Source organism: Moschus berezovskii, chromosome 1 (assembly GCF_049115385.1).
Source record: "Moschus berezovskii isolate FMDL1 chromosome 1, NW_MosBer_1.0, whole genome shotgun sequence".
NCBI lineage: Eukaryota > Metazoa > Chordata > Mammalia > Artiodactyla > Moschidae > Moschus > Moschus berezovskii.
This window is the reverse complement of record NC_142460.1, coordinates 35752861-35758860: the sequence shown is the minus strand read 5'-3', so window position 1 is coordinate 35758860 and position 6000 is coordinate 35752861.

Sequence of the window (6000 nt, the reverse complement as noted above, 5' to 3'; positions counted from 1 at the left end):
GAAAATGTACAATACCACTAACAGTTTATCATTACTTTTCTGTTCTCCCACATCCTGGACAATACATGGGATTTTGAGAGTATCAAGTATTTGTTAACTTAATAGAATAAAATATTGTCAGGATTATAGATAACTAGGTCTGTGTAAACTTAATAGAATAAAATATTGCCAGGATTATAGATAAATAAGTATGTTCACTAGCCTTTGGTTTTCCCTTACTTTGATTATCTTTATGATGCTTGGTTTTTGTTCTTTTTTCTCTTACTGGGCTATTTGTTTTTTGGGGGAAGGAAGGTATATAGTTACTAGTTTTTAATTTTGTATTTAAATTGCCCATTTTTGTCCTATCTGTGAATATCTTTTCAGGTTCTTTTTAACATTTTTAGATTACTCATTATGATTATGACTTCACAGAGACTTTAAAATTTTGAGTCACAATTTTATATGCAGTGAGATTTAGCTAATTTCTCCATTAAATTTTGAAAATTTTTTGTAGCTTCATATAACATATTGATTTGCTTGTCAGGTTCAATGATGCTTGCTTTTGTATAGAGTAATTATTTGTTATTGCTGATTCATTTGAATGCCATGACTTTCATATTTTAATACAATTACTCTGCTAAGTACTTCCTAGCTGTGGAGGAGTTAATATTATTTTCTTGGATTTTTACCATTATTATGTGATTTTTAAGAAAAGTACATTTTTCTCATTCTCTGCTTTTTTCCCTTAACTTCTTTATTACATTTCTTTGGCTAGAACGTCCAGTACCATACTGATTATGAGCTATATTAGTGAGCAAGATGGCATTTTGCTTACAGTAAAAGAATTGGCTATATTTTTCCCTCTCAATTATGGTGTTGCTTTGATTCTTGGCAAAGAGGTTTATCAAGTTGCTAGGATTTATCATAATTGCTACGTTTTTACTAGATATATTTTTCTGGATCTACTGAGAGTTTTTCTTTTTGTCTTTAATCACTTAATATGGTGATTTACAGTGACAATTAAAAAAAATAACAACCCACTTTCACATCCTTAGGGCAAATTATACTAGGTAATAAGTTTAACAGCTTTCAGATTTTACTCTTTGTCCAAACTGTATAATATATATAGGATTACCACTATTCCAGATATTTTTTCTAAAATAACAATTTAATTATTCATGGAACACCTGTGATTTCAGATAGAAAGTTTTTGACTATTGATTTGGTTTGTAAAAGGCATTTATTTCTCCTGACCACTTGCCCAGTCCCCATGTCTTCAAGAGAGATAAGCTTCATCTAAATTATTTCATCTGATTGATGATTATCATTTATAACTTTACTGCTGCTTCTCTCTCAGGTATTCCTTTGGAAAAGGTGTATGGATTCATTCCATATTCTAATGTATTGTCTATAGATTACAAGATAAAGTCAAGCATGTTATCTGCTGATACTTTTTAAGTTGACCTGTCTTTATACTTAGAAATGTCTCTTGATAGTAAGCTTCCCTGTGGACTCAGATGGTAAAGCATCTGACTGCAATGCAGGAGACCTGTGTTTGATCCCTGATTCAGGAAGATCCCCTGGAGAGGGAAACGGCAACCCACTCCAGTATTCTTGCCTGGCGAATTCCATGGACAAAGGAGTCTGGCAGGCTACAGTCCATGGGGTCACAAAGAGTCGGGCACAACTGAGCGACTATCACTCACCCTATTTTTTTTGAAATCCTCCTGTACTCTTGAGTATTGTATTAGTTTTTTTTTTTTTTATTTTCAGTTCAGTCGCTCAGTCATGTCCGACACTTTGTGACCCCATGAATCAGAGCACACCAGACCTCCCTGTCCATCACCAACTCCCGGAGTTCACCCAAACTCACAGGCATCAAGTTGGTGATGCCATCCAGCCATCTCATCATCTGTCGTCTCCTTCTCCTCCTGCCCCCAATCCCCCCCAGCATCAGAGTCTTTTCCAGTGAGTCAACTCGTCGCATGAGGTGACCAAAGTATTGGAGTTTAGCTTTAGCATCAGTCCTTCCAGTGAACACCGAGGACTGGTTTCCTTTAGGATGGACTGGCTGGATCTCCTTGCAGTCCAAGGAACTCTCAAGACCCTTCTCCAACACCACAGTTCAAAAGCACTAATTCTTTGGCGATCAGCTTTCTTCATAGTCCAACTCTCACATCCATACATGACCACTGGAAAAACCATAGCCTTGACTAGACAAACCTTTGTTGGCAAAGTAATGTCTCTGCTTTTTAATATGTTGTCTAGGTTGGTCATAACTTTCCTTCCAGTGAGTAAGCATCTTTTAATTTCATGGCTACAATCACCATCTGCAGTGATTTTGGAGCCCAAAAAAGTAAAACCTGACAGTTTCCGCTGTTTCCCCATCTATTTCCCATGAAGTGATGGGACCAGATTTATTTTAATTGGAAGCTAATTACTTTACAATATTGTAGTGGTTTTTGCCATACATTGACATGAATCAGCCATGGGTGTACATGTGTTCCCCATCCCACCTCCCTCCCCATCCCATTATATTGCTGCATAACAAACTGCCATGAATTTACTGGATTAAAATATCTCATATTTTTAATATCTCCATTGGTCAAGGATCCAGGTATAGTTTACTCAGAGTCTCTCTCAGGGCATCTGAAGGCTGCAATCAAGGTATCTGCAGATGTGCATTCTCCTCAAAGGCTCTACTAGGTAAAGGTCAGTTTTCAAGCTTCCTTGGGTTGTTGGCCACAGCCATATTCTTGTTGATGAAGAACTTTCAGTAGTTGTCTTCTTCAATGCCAATTGGAGAGCCTCCCTCCTCAGGGAGAGTCCTTGTCTTTTTTTTTTTTTTTTTAACAACTTGAACTTATTTTAAAACTGGCTTATTCACTATAATCATCTTTGATTAACTCAAACAAAATTGGGACTTGCAGACATCTGCAAAATCATTTTATGTTTCCATTGTCACGAACTATGTCAAGGCAAGTTTTCCCTGTTTTATTTCAAGAGTTTTAAAGTTTTAGGACTTAACAGATCTATTTAAAATTAATGTCTATACATGGGCTTCCCTTGTGGCTCAGCTGGTAAAGACTCCGCATGCAGTGAGGGAGACCTGAGTTCGATCCCTACGTTGGGAAGATCCCCTGGAGACGGGAAAGGCTACCCACTCCAGTATTCTGGCCTGGAGAATTCCATGGACTGTATCATCCATGTTTTTGCAAAGAGTTAGACAACACAAAAAGTAACTTTCACATTCATACATGCTTATAATGTTTTTAATGTTAAAAATGTCAATTCTTAAGGGAAAAAATATTGCTATATTGTATAAATACTATGCTTTCTCCTATACACACATTCCTATGATAAAGCTTAATTTATAAATTAGGCACAGTAAAAGATTAACAAAGATAGCTATTACTAAAATAAAACAATTATAATGATCTACTGTAATAAACATTCTGTGAATGTGATGTCTCTCTGTGTGTTCATGTGTCTTTTGCAGATTATCTTATTGTATAAACTTAATTCCTTTTCCATCTTAACCAAGTACTTATCATTGACTGTGACCATAGCTTTGCAGTTTGAAGTGTGACAGCAAAACTAGCACACATTTTTATTTTTGATTTTTGCAATTTCATGGACAGAAAATTCATTCTTACTGTAGGTCTAAGCGACCTCAGCATATGATATTTTTCTTTCCTCATTAAGAAATTTCACCTTTTAACTTAAAGGAGTTTTAGGCTTTCTTTCCAGCTTTTCTTCAAATATTCAAATCGTCGCCATTACTACTTTAGCATTTGGGGCTATTATTAAGAAAAACAAAGCTAATTGACCACAAGCATTGCAATATTGCAGCAGTCAACCTGATAGTAGAAGGCTTCTAGACCACAAGGTGACTTGTGGTCATGATACACTGGACAACAGGAAGATTCACAACCATTAAGGATCTGAGCAGGAGTGCTGGAGATTTCATCACACTACTCTGAACTGCATGCAGTTTTAAACTTATGAATTTTTCTTTCTAGAATGTTCCATTTAATATTTTTGGACCACTGTTGATTGTGTGTAACTGAACCTCAGAAAGCAAAACCACAAATAAGCAGGGACTACTGTACTTTTCCTTCAGTTCCCAAAATCTGTGACTAAATACTGTAAAATAGCAGTTATACTTACCTTGTACAACATAATCTCTGTTTGCTTGCTTCACTTTTTCTCCATAGCAGTTACCTGTTACTGCTTCTTTGCTGTTGTCCTGTGGGTTAGTTTGGTTCCTATGAGATATAGACAACAGGATGAAATTAGTCATTTCTGTAAAGGACAAACCCTGTGAGGAAAAGTACATCTGCGGAAGTCTGAAAAACTGTTAGATCCTAATGTTAGTTAGCTCTGGGTATAGGAAAGAGGGAAAGAAAGAAGGAAAGGAAGAAGCAAGGAAGGAAGGGAGGGGAGAGGGAAATAGGGAGGAGGAGAAGGAGGAAGGTAGGGGTGAAAAATTTGCGATTTCTATACAGACCTAAGAGAATTTGGCTAGGCTACCATAGAGTCCTTGAGCCAAGATGTCCATGAGAGCAGTATCAAATCTACCAGGAATGGGTGAGTCTGACCGTCCCAGCCTCACTCAGTCATCGGCAGGAAAATGCACTCAGCATGTCCTCATATATCACAAATCCAGTGATAGATTTCAGAATGCAGCGGCTCCACTGGTTGCCAATTACACTCCAGGCAAATAGAATCCTGAGTGAGATCTATGAAGCATATTTCAAGGATGCCACAGACTGTCTCTCTCTATTCAGCACAGGTTTACTTCTCTATCTGCATCACCTACAACAGTACTTAGGTCATATAGTAGTCAATAAATGCATATAAATAAGTGAATTGTCTGGAAAAAAATAGATGTTTATATTTCCTATTGTATCTTCCCTCACATTACCCTTCTGCTAAGCGCTACTGGAAATCTTGCACTAAAGTCTAATGACCTGAGAAGATGCCCAAATCCTCATTCAAACATCACAAAAGGCCAAGTAAAAACCTTTAAAGGCACCATACGTCAATCCTTGTAGTAAGTATACAAATTATCTTATCACTAGTTTCTGAAAAGTAATTTCATGGAATTTAAAATGGCCAATGAAACAGGATCAGTATTGTTGAGTTTCACAGTGAGGGATCGGCTATCTGGAGTTCACAGTCCTCATGCTGCGTGCATTCTCTTCCGTTCAATGTAACCATAGTTTCAAACAATGCTATTACTGAAGCACAATCTTTGCTCTGTTATTGAAGAATGTTCAATTCTTCTGAAGATGATACAAAATGGAATAGTTGAAGCTCATAGGATGTGTTAAGCATAGAGAGTAAGCATGTAGCTTGTAAGAAAAAGAAGGAATTCATGGAGGGTGTATGAGTAGAAAGTAATGTGAAGTGAAAGAGAATAAATGATCTGTATAAAGACAAAAAAAATGGTATGGATTGAAAAAGATGAAAAGAGCAAATAAATATGCATGAGCACAAACCCTACCACTTACAGTTTAATAGTAAGACACCTACAGGTGACACACCTTATGACTCCATTTATACTCACATGTGCTGTACCCAGGAATGCAGTTAATAAACACAGATCAGCAATTAGACTAGTCAATCCTAAGGGTAATCAACACTGAATATTCATTGGAAGGACTGATGCTCAAGCTGAAGCTCCAATAGTTTAGCCACCTGATGCAAAGGAAAAACTCTTTGGAAAAGACTCTGATTGAGAAAGATGGAGGGAAAGATTGAGGAAAGATTAAGGGCAGGAGGAGAAAAGGTTAATAGAGGATGAGATGATTGTATGAACTCATTGACTCAATGGACATGAGTTTGAGCAAACTCCAGGAAGGACAAAACCTGGAGTGCTGCTGTCCATGGAGTTGAAAAAGTCAGACATGATTTAGTGGCTGAACAATAACAAAGCAAATCATAGAAAACTGTAGTTACTGGCCAGAGGCACTTGCTCTGAATCTCTTCAATAGAGCTAAACATCCAGGTGTC